We start from the raw sequence: 12,264 nt of genomic DNA, 5'->3' as shown, positions 1-12,264 counted from the left end.
GCCTGATACAGACCTGTTCACACACGCATGATATCTGACCAATTTTACAGGTCCTGTAACAGAGGTTATTTCTTTGGGACTGTTACAGGTAGTGATCAGACCCTAATACAGGCATGTGCTGAAATCTGCCTGTAGTTTTCTTGCTGTGTAATTAAAAGAGTGAATTTAATACAGAATTCCTGAAAATGTAAATTTGCTCATCTCAATTTTCGAGACTGATGAAACTTTTTGTAAAAATTATTTTCCCACAAAGCCTGCTAGTGTACAACTCATTTGACTGATAAATCTTACTGTCGGCGTTCAGCATGATCTGTCATATTTTTAATTTCCTGGTAAGTAAATAAATATATGGTTGTATAATTTGTACTGCACATCAAAATTTATCGTCAAATATACTGGTATGTGTATATGATATCATAACTAATAATTTGATTTGACTTTGTAAACTTTGTTATTGTACTCGTCTGAGTGTAAACCGCCTGCTCATGGCCCCCTGCTTTATTTTGCCCAACAATATAAATGTCAGTTACAGTTTGTGTAGGTAAATTTATTTTTGGGCAAAAGGGATTAGTAAAAAAATGGGACATAGAAGAACCCATGATGGTAATGTTTTCCCCGTGCGTTTCATTCTGTAACCCCTGTGGCCCCGTACCTAAAGGAACAGTCTTACTCTGAGGTCAAATATGCTACTATTTATTTCTATTCACATCCACGGCATTGGCTTTGTTCTCTGAATATGCAATTTCATTTGTCTGTAGCATTGAATTTTTTTTCATCTGTTTAGAGTTTATAACAGTGAATATATATGAATTCACCGCCATGTTAAGATCTGACCGTTTGATCTTTGAAAGTTGAGTTACATTCATGTGCAGCCAAGGGCATGCATGCATCACACTGTGGGCATCATATGACATATCTTTGTTATGAGAATACTCAATCAAATCTTGTCAGTATATCATTTTGTCCTCTACAATTTTTTTGGATCTAAATAGATTTTTTGAATATGATTGCATGTTCCAGTGGTGTTGAATAATTTTGCATAAATTAGCATAAATTGATACATCATTTCACTGATTTATGCTGATCATATCTCTTCATAGTGCAAGCAATGAGTGACTGAAAATTGCAATTAATGATGAAGGTGTTTCAAAATTACCTTCAGTTGCCTTTTCCTCAATGAATTTCAGACCGTCCCCCACAAACACGTTCATTCTATCATCTTCAACAAATCCAAACCATTTCTTGGAGACATCTGTAATCGCTAGATCCAGTTCTACAACTCTACCGTGTACCTCTAAATTATAAAGGATAGCACATGTACATGAACTGCACTAGAATCTGTGTTGTTTCTGTTGTGTGGAATGAGAAGTCTTCAGCAACATCTGAAGTCATACACTTGCAGACATTGCTTTGAAACTAGTGTACAAATGGTATACACATGTAATTTAGCGATGATCTACTGAAACTCTTGACATGACAACCCCGCAACCAGGTCACCATGAAATATGATAGTTACATAACTTATCTTAAGTTTTCACAGTGTGCAGGATGTGTTCATATCTAGGGCGTGTATGTCAGGACAATACAAAATTCCAAGCTGTGGCCCTGTGACCCCTGTGGTGTCTGCTTTCTTGTCCATCTGATTCACCGGGAATAGAGCGGACGGATTTTTTGTCGCACTTTTCTGTGAAAACAACCACCTTTCATGTTCTTTTAAGTTGAATCAATCATTTATCAACAGATTTATGCCATCAAGAATACGTATGAATAAACATATTGATCCAATTATGAGTAATTTCTGTTAACAAGACTTTCAATCTTCAAATGTTCCATCTGTTGTCAACTGATTGCTGTCACTTTTACTTCAGACTGGATCTCAGAGCAGCTGACATGCACACAGTTTGCGATATTCTTACTTTCAGTTTTTTAGATATATACAAATCACATCACAGCACAAATTCTACACAAAATGTACTTTGTTAGTGTCAATTTGTTTGCAAAATACTCACCTTGACTATGAAATTTTAAAAATATTGCAGCGTTTGTCACTTGTCATTCTGCACAAACTTGGAGATGCAATGTTTGGTAGAAAAATGTTCATATTTCAAAACATACCACACTGTTTGTTTCTGATGTGTGTATTCAATGGGTAAATACTTTCCTAAACACATCACAAAGATCTATCAAAATAGGCACTTTATCACATGTCAGCTAATTCTCATTGGCCCTAGCCTCCCTATCAGTGATAAATATACCATCTTTCATGATTATAATTCTGTCAGTGTTGAGCATCAATACTAAAGAACAGTATGACCTGTGGTGTGTAGTCTTTGTATAGGACTGCAAACTTTCTCAAAATTCTAAAAAAATATACATTGTGCATGGACATGAAATTTTTGTTCTATTTATGAGTGTATTCTGAGATGTGATATACAGGTAACAGTGTGTCAGTTACCAAATAGTAGATATGTAGAGTCTTAATGTGCACTGTTTTTGGAGTCTACGGAGATGGGTTTGTAGAGTATTAATGTGGTTATGCTCTGTCTGAGGTGCCTATGGATGTGACTGGCCATTCGACAATGTGTATGGTATAAAATACTGCAAATGGCACCTGTCCAAAGTCTACATTCAGACTTCACCACTACAGCTCTACAGTAAAAGTACATGTATACTTATCAATAATAAAACACATCATATATCACAGCAGTGCGGCCAACATCTCTATGAACGCACTGACACTTTTTTTGTAAGTGTTGCATATCTACAGCATCGTTCAGCTGAGATGTCACTTTTTATGAAAAATGCTTGCTTCATTTGAGAGAAAGTTTTGTTTTATTGACTTTTTAAGTATTCCAAATTGATATTTATGATCTGACAAAGAACAAAGACACATTGAATCCTGAAGGTGTATCTTTGATTTATCCGTGCACTGCAAAAATAAATTCGCTAAGTGAAAATCAGTATTACTACACCTGGGGATCGAAAAGCATGTTTTTTAAATATGCTAACTCACCTATTGTAAGTCTTGCTTCTGATTGGACGACATTCTGATTGCTTTGAACTATTAATATCCTGAAAAGCTGTTTGTTGTTGACTTAAACATCGTTCATCATAAAGTCACCACTGAGGTCGCTGTAACCTCAATATTGAATGATTCGCTGATCAATGCCATCATAAACTAACAGAATGGCACCTGGAACATATAGACCATTGATATGATTGATCACTGTGAAAACTACTCAGCACTACTGATGAATACTCGGTTTAAAACAATGAATTCTACGTACTGGTACAACATTTGGTGAGTAAATAGCGAGAAACGGGCACTTTCTCACTTTTTGAGAGAAATGTGCGAGAATTAATTTTTTGTCGCACTTGATTTACGAGAATAATGTATTCTTGCAATCATTTGGTGAGAAATTACTTTTCTTATTGTGTATCTAAGACAAATTGAATTCTCGCAGTCAATTGGCGACTAGCTGGTTTTCTCCCTCTATATTCCAAATTGACAGTGAGAATACAATTTCTTGCAGATATACTGCTGTATAGCGAGAAAACCGATTTCTTGCTGATTGATTGCTAGAAAAGTATTCTGACGGGGGAGGTTTCAGAAAAATAAACTCTTGCACATTTACGCAAAAAAGCAAGAAAGTGTCAGTTTCTTCCTATTACAATCTGTGCTACGCAAAATATGAGTGCTTATTTAGCAAAGTGCAATAACACACACATAAAGGAATAATCATCAGACGGGTCCTTTGGTCTGCCCATAAAATGTGTTGACTACATGTATATACCTACACAAACGTCACAAAAATTAAAGTTTACCACCAGAAATGAAAAAGAATTTCTTTTTTCTGTATAACGTTTAATTTGCTGGTGTTTGAGTTTTTTATTGCAAACACTCTGAACAGCAGTAAAGATCACTAATAAATCACTGTAGTCAAGGTCCTCCTGCGAGGATATTTGTCTGTTAGTCTGTTGTCTGCAAGGAATTCGAAGCCATACTGAATATTATGATAGACATACTGTTCTTTACTTGCATTTGGGGTGCACGTGTAACACCAATGTTTACACTGTGGAGCCATTATATCTAAAACGTCATGCCATTTCTGTGAGGTCATCAGTATAGGGGCAAAACATATGGCAGTCATACACTCAAAAAGTAGGTATAATAATTTGTTTAGTTTCTATACATGTCAAACGTGCCTGCACAAACTTTGCCGTTGTCCATACGGCTTAGGTTTCTAGTCTGTATAAGGCAAGACATAGTGTTTTACAGCTTTGTTGTACACAGTAAAGTCGATAAACATCCCCAGTAGTGGCATAGTTAAAAATGAAGAAGATTCTTCAACACCTTTAAAACCTCGTTGCAATAAAGCCATAAAAACATTAGCATGACAGGAGACTTTCTATGTGTAATTGTACAGATCAATACATGCAATTTTATCTACTATCATCCACAGGTAACAGTACAAGCACGTTTGGTTGCACACTCATGATCAAACCAGCACTGACACTCTGTCAGTGTGGTTAGGCTGTAGCCGATTCCCTGGAGCTACCATCAGGACTACATAACTTCACGTAAGTATCGAGTGGCACTCTTAGGGGCTTCTAAACTATCTGGCATGTCCAATAATATGGCTGATTATAGATGCATTGAGATGAGTCTGTACTTTCCAGGTTACTTATCTCTTATATCTCACAAATTTTTGCAAGTCACTATCTAGTCACTGTGTCATCATCCTATCATTGCATGTCTGCATTACCACGTGTTATTGTACAACCATGTAAAATCAAATCATTCATTAAAAAGATCTCACACATAGATTTCATCAACATGGAAACATCATTCAAAGTTTAAAATCAAAATGCTAGTTATGGAACATTATTTCATAATCAAACTGCAAAATAGTTAAATCAAATTACAGTGTATTACCATATCAACATGTCATAATGATATTCTATGACTGACAGATGACATTCAAGCATAACAGTATGTATTGTTTTTAAATCTGTGATGTGCTTTGTAATTCAATACCTCATAGTTTAATTGTGACGTGCACTGTTTGCTATTTTGACATTATTCATTTGTCAGTAAGCATAATCTCGTCTTTCGTCCACAGCTGTAGGGATATCCAGTGTTGTTTAAACTCTCCCGAATGGTCCATTCTCATCAAGGCATTATCTCAATTCGCGGAAACATTATTGTGAATAATCGAACAATCAATCAATCATATCAAATAAACAGTTAAAGGAGTTCTGTAAAAATACAAACATATCAGAATGAAACACAAGTATCCTCATTAAACATACATTTTGCCATATGCGATGCTTTCCTTTGTTTGTCGGATTTACGAAAATTTATATACATTCTGTATGGGGACATGTGACTGATTCATTTTCGTAATATGAAGACAATAGCAAAGCTGCAAGAAAGTACTGGAATCAAAGTGGCAGCAGATGTACATGTATTATTGACAGAACGATTTTATGATGATTTCATCTTTTGATTTACTCAAAGTGTCGCTACAACCAAGAAATTAAATCTATGTATAGTAAATTTTGTCTCTGGGTCTAATTCAAATATCAGCTTGTAGTTCTGTAGAAGCAAATCTAATCCAATGAAATAACACTTGGGTAAGGCTTTTTGGAAAAAAATCTTGTACAGAGGCAAACACTTGAACTGAAATTCTTCATCATCGGAGTCGTCGGATGAAGTGTCATGGACTAAGTACCGTTCTGCAGTGAGATAAACCTATCTGGTCGGTGAGGGTGCCATTTCAAATCTAAACAACGGATGAAAAAATGATGGAACATGTACCAAGGGCTGAGTGATGTTTACTAATAAAAACAGAAAACTTCAAAGTCATTGCAGTGACATTGAACCAAAACTTTCTTCTACCTACTAAAACTTAGAGGTGGTGTTCTGAGTAGAAACATAGGTTAATCAGTCACATGACCCCTGCTTCATCTAGTCAAGAGACTTGTGGATTACACTAGATGAAGCAGGGGTCCTGTGACTGATTCATTTTCATAGTATGAAGAAACTAGCAAAGCTGCAAGAAAGTACTGGAAACCAAGTGGTAGAAGATGTACATGTACGTGTACATGTGTTAGAACGATTGAATGATGATTCCATCTTTTGATTTACTGAAAGTATCGCCACAACCAAGAAATTAAATCTATGCATAATAAACTTTGTCTCTCGGTATAATTCAAATGTCTGCTTGTAGTTCCGTAGAGTCACATCTAATTCAATGAAATAACACTAGGGTAAGGCTATTTTGGTAAATCTCGTGCAGAGGCAAACACTGGAACTGAAATTTTCATCATCGGGTCGTTGGATGAACTGTCATGGACCAAGTGTCCTTCTGCAATGAGATAAACCACAGTCCTTTTGTGGAGGGACTGTGGATAAACCTATAAACACACGTCTGAAAATGCAAACGTTGGTCGGTAAGGGCGCCCTTTCAAACCAAAACAACAGATGATGAAGCATGTACCAAGGGCTGAATGATGTTTTGTAATCAAATCAGAAAACTTCAAAGTCTTTGCAGCGGTATTGAACAAAAAACTTTCTTCAACCTGTTATAACGTAAAGATAATGTTCTTAGTAGAACCATAGGTTCAGAGCTTGAACATGCTAGAAAAATGCTGAAAAGAAAGCACAAAGCTGAAACAGTTGTGAACTTAGAATGTAAATCAGAGGTTGCATGAGTATGACACTTGATATCTCACCAACTAATACTCATTATGAATAAGTGGCTTGTGGTCTGAAAGCAATGTCAGCTACTTACTTGCGCGACTTATTTGGCAGATGCTAGTCTTCGTGCTGTACATGTGAGTGACTTATGTAATGCTGACTGGAGATAATATCGCATTTCTTCAAAGGTATAACTGGAGCTTCCTCGAGAGCTACCAAATGCTTACACTGTAAGCCTACATGTATCAATAGTAAATGTAGCCTTCTGCTGTCCATAGCAATTGCCACTGTGATTTAGTATCATTGTAAAGATTTTACCCCTGACATGTAAATTCTGAAAATACTCAGATGTGTTTTCTGATCAATCAAAATGATTGTCAATAATGAATAAATTTCAAAGAACCAAGCAGTGACAAACCTAGTTCGCCAAGAGTTTGATGTAAATGCAGTTTTTGGCAAGTCACACTTCCGGCTATCAGCTGCAGAAGTGTAGTAATCACTTTTGGTTTGATGCACGGCTGACGGCCCCTCTGATGAAGAGGGACTGTCCGTCTTGAACCTAGCCTAGAAACAACTTCGGACTATAGTAGTTAAAGTTTATCCAGGGGATTTGTTTGTTGGTCTACAAAGCCAATTTTGCTCTCGGCAAAAACGTTGAGCTACAATTCTGCAAATAGTTTGTGTGTTCAGTAATTTTCAATAGGCGATGAGTTCATATCAATATAGCTACTCACCATAGTACTCAGAAAAGAATATATTCAAGCTCTGCATGCAGGTCTTTGTGCTACTTGGCTACGCCTATGTGAATGATGACGATGGTAGAACTTCAACAGTGTCAAAGCATCATTTTCCACATCTGCAGTAAAGAACAGCGAAGAAATTTTTAAGCCGGTGACACGCACTGAAGTAAATGCAACACCGACAAAAAGAAGGTACGCTTAATTTCCCGAGGATGATTAGTCCAGTCAAAATAGGGTTAGACCCACCACAAATTGCAACAGAATTTTTTTCTTCGGAATGCATTTCAGAGAGGTACCCAGAACAACATATTAAAAGTTTACTCGAATCCACCTTGGGGAAATATGTCTAATTTGCATAAATCAAATATGGCGGCCAACCGTCCAACAAAATAACATAATTTGCTATATATCACATGTTAAACAAGCTATTTCAGTGATTTCAAAGTCTGACACTAGTAATTTGGCTCAGGGAATTATTTTGGAGATTCCTTATAGGTACTTTCCTAATTTGCATAATTCCAATATGGCGGCCAACATCCCTACAAAGGACATTTTCGGTCATATACCACGTATTAAACAAACTATTTCAGTGATTTTAAACTTAAAATTATATTTCTTTGGCAGGGAAAAACGATTTTCGAGATGCTATGATTTGCATAGGTAATTTGTTAATTTGCATAAATCCAATATGGTGGCCAACATTCCTACAAAGGACATTGTCGGTCATGCATCACGCATTAAACAAGCTATTTCTTTGATTTTGAAGTTTTAATATTTTTCTTGGGTATGAAGAAACACTTTTAGTGGCTCAATTTTTACAAAGGCCCTTTGATAATTTGCATAAATTAAATATGGCTGCCATATTAATGCCCTGTTGCCACTTCTAATATAAATAACGGTTTTGGTATAGTTTATAGCACTAGGAAACTATCAAGAAGAAACTGTTAAGTCCTTGGACATTCATTTTTAAAATTTTTTGATTTTTCTGTATATGACGACTGTTAATGTTAATGAATGTTAGTCTTCTGAATGATATGTTCTCTTTTTAAATATAACATTGAATTCATCTGTGTGTGGCATTTTCGTAATTTGTAAGGGTGTTTAACACTCTACAGTGTCAAAGCATGTAATCTGTAATGTTTACTGTTAAAAAAAGGGGTGTTCAAAATCTTTAGTTTTTAATTTAGACTGAACCCCCTTCTTATGGATGGGTGCATCTTTATAAGATCCCTTAGATGATAGGCAAGAAGTCATCACACATACCAGCAAAATACAATAATAACAACAAAGCTTAAAAAAACCCAGAAAAAATGATATGACGGAAATAAAAAGTGTCGTATTACTCACAAATTGAAACTTAGCACTATTGCAAACAATGTCAGATTCATAGAAACTTTCTGGACACACAAACTCAAAAAATATGAAAACTGCATGCTTTAGCAAAGACTTATAATTAATCCAGACACAGAATTCAACTATTACACAATACAAAGAAGTACATCTCGAGTCATTTTTACAAGTGTCATTTTTGCATGTTTGTATCGTGTAACAGTTGGATTCTGTTGGGCTAATGAGTTGTTTGAATTAATTTTAAGTCTTTGCTAAGCATGCAATTTTCAATTTTTGTGAGTTTGTGTGTTGATCAAGTTTTTAAGAGTTTGACATTGTTTGCATCAGCGCTAAGTTTTAATTTGTTTCTATTGTGGCATGTGTTATTTTTGGTCACATTATTTTATTTTTTGCATTGTTATTATCTTTGTTGTGTTTATTGTATTTTTGCTGTTACATGTGATGACTTCTTGCCTATCATCTAGGGGGATGTACCAAAGATGCACTCGTCCATAAGGAAGGGGTTCAGTTTAAATTAGAAACTAAAGGTTTTGTCCACGACTTTTTTAAAACAGTAAACATTAAAGATTACATGCTGTAACACTGTAGAGTATAAAGCACCTAAAAAACACAAATAATGCCTTACACAGATGAATCCAATGTTATATTCAGAAAGAGATGATTATTAGATGACTAACAATCATTAACGGTTGTCATATTTAGAAAAATCACAAATAATTAAAATTGCATGACTTTCTTACAACTCATAGTAAACGCACATCAACATATACGTATTTTAATCCGTTCGGAAGTCATATATGTAAGTCTACACAATTTGCTTTAACATTCTTTTCAAAATACAATATATTTATGGGTATTTTAACGAATTCAGTATCACAGACATCTATTAAAGTAAACTTTTATTCGTAAATGGATCGTATTGTACGTAAATTTTCTTTTTAAAAATAAATGTTCAAGGCCTTAATGTGGAGCTGCACGTTGCCAACACATTTTTTTCGAAGGAATATTTCTCATCTAAGATAACAAGGAAACCCTTACAAACTATTTTGTGAAATGTAATATTTCACTTGAAACAAGAGTATATCTTCATTCTAAAATGGCATGGGCTGAACGACTGACACTCAAAAAGTGCTTAAAATCATGGTTAGCAAAATAAAAATGCCTCTAATTCAAAATGTAAGAATTTTATTGCAAAACAAAATAGTTGTTTTGTTATATAGCATTTAAAAACATAATGTGAAAATTTCAGAAAATATGACCCAGCTAGAACAGAGTTATATTCTTTGGAAATCTTGAAATTCGGATAAAAGGGAAGCAGGAATTCGGGTGATTTACATACATTTGTATACATTAACCCTTCTATATCATGCAACTTACGACTGCTTGCCAAGCTAAAAGATGAACCTAACCAATTTTTAATCTTGGGTTAACAAATTAATAAAAATTTGAAGAATATTTCAAAATACAGTGCGTTGGGTGCTGTGCCCTCTTGACAGTGTTTTCTTGATATTCCTATTCCTAAAAACTATACCATAACCTTATTTATATTAGAAGCTATTTGGGCATTAATTCGGCAGCCATATTTAATTTCTGAAAATCATCAAAATTTCTTTTAAAAACATTGAACCACAAAAGGTGTTTCTTCATGCTCAAGAAATATAATTAAACTTCAAAATGGCTGAAATAGATTGTTCAATACATTTTATGACAGAAAATTTCTTTTGTATTGGATTTATGCGAATTAACGAAGTGCCAACGCAAATCATTGCACCTCAAACATCATTTGACCATGCCAAAGAAATATACTTTTAACGTTGAAATCACAGAAATAGCTTGTTTAACCCTTTCACTGCTGTAATTTTTTACACCAAATTTTAATGCGATATTTTACCAATTTCTGTGAACATTTCTGTACGTTTTTTCATAATTTTGGACCAAATGGATATCATTTTTCAGCAGCTACAGATTTTAATCAAAAGTTTGGCAAAAAGCAGAAAAATTGACTGTGGTACATTTTATAAAGTTGACAAAAATAGACTTTGGCGCCAAAAGGGTTAATACATGGTATATGATAGAAAATGTCTTTTGTAGGTATGTTGGCAACCCTATTGGAGTTATGCAAATTAACGAAGTACCTAAGCAAATCATTGCATCTCGAAAATTGTTTGTCCATGCCAAAGATATACACTTTTAACTTCGAAATCACAGAAATGGCTCGTTTACCCTTTGACTGCTGTAATTTTTACACCAAAATTTTAATGCGATATTTTACCAATTTCTGTGAACTTTTCTGTACGTTTTTTCATAATTTTGGACCAAATGGATATCATTTTTCAGCAGCTACAGATTTTAATCAAAATTTTGGCAAAAAGCAGAAAAATTGACAGTGGTACATTTTATAAAGTTGACAAAAATAGACTTTGGCGCCAAAAGGGTTAATACGTGGTATATGACAGAAATGTCTTTTTGTAGGTATGTTGGCCACCATATTGGAATTATGCAAATTAACAAATTACCTATGCAAATCATAGCATCTCGAAAATCGTTTGTCCATGCTAAGAAAATACTTTTAACTTTAAATCACTGAAATAGCTTGTTTAGTACGTGGTATAAGACCAAAAATGTCTTTGTAGGAATGTTGGCCGCCATATTGGAATTATGCAAATTAACGAGGTGCCTATATGAAACATTATACCTCCAAAATGATTCCCTGAGCCAAATAACTAGTGTCAGTCTTTGAAATATCTGAAATAGCTAGTTTAATATGTGATATATAGCCAATTATGTTATTTTGTTGGATGGTTGGCCGCCATATTTGATTTATGCAAATTAGACATATTTCCCCAAGGTGGATTCGAGTAAACTTTTAATATGTTGTTCTGGGTACCTCATTAAAATGCATTCCGAAGAAAAAAATTCTGTTGCAATTTGTGGTGGGTTAGGTGCCAAAATCTCGTAGATTGACTGGACTAGATCTGCAGCATCAAGTAAAATGTGGTTGGTCGTAGGCGTAGCCATCGCGTGACAACGCAATACACACATGCATAGGTCTGCATGACTTATACCTGCATGCCTGCATGCATGCACGCATAGCTACGAGTGTGATCGTTACCCTTGGGTCAGTGACACACAGTGACCTGGTTTTGCAAAACCTCTTGCAACAGTATCCTAGTTGCAGTGCTGTAGCTCGAGATTTTGCCCAGTATGTGGATCTGCCCATATACCTTGGCAAAACCCGAGCTACAGCACCGTGCAGCTACATCCGATCACAGAGACGTTCACCGCCTCAATCATTTCCGCATCGCAAATTTCAAATGAGTACTGGACACACTATTTCGCGCTCAACGTGCGTCACATACTCTTACACTATTGGTTCACGATGCCACAGGTAGGAATAATGTATAGTGACTTACAGCATGGGTGCACAGGCGACTGAACCTCCATGCCTTGAGCAACTCTTTGTATACTTTG

General features: G+C 35.3%; 1 long non-coding RNA gene across 1 annotated transcript in view; it reads left to right on the top strand.

Annotated features, from left to right (window-relative positions):
* LOC139114217 (uncharacterized) overlaps window positions 1-12,264 on the top strand; it is a 97,991-nt gene that overhangs the window by 31,869 nt on the left and 53,858 nt on the right. Inside the window, exon 3 of the long non-coding RNA XR_011547827.1 lies at window positions 4,464-4,581. This is a non-coding gene — a long non-coding RNA (uncharacterized lncRNA). The remainder of the gene's footprint in view (window positions 1-4,463; window positions 4,582-12,264) is intronic.

Source organism: Ptychodera flava, chromosome 16, assembly GCF_041260155.1.
Source record: "Ptychodera flava strain L36383 chromosome 16, AS_Pfla_20210202, whole genome shotgun sequence".
NCBI lineage: Eukaryota > Metazoa > Hemichordata > Enteropneusta > Ptychoderidae > Ptychodera > Ptychodera flava.
Note: the sequence above shows the minus strand (reverse complement) of the source record. Positions and strands in the feature narration are given on the sequence as shown.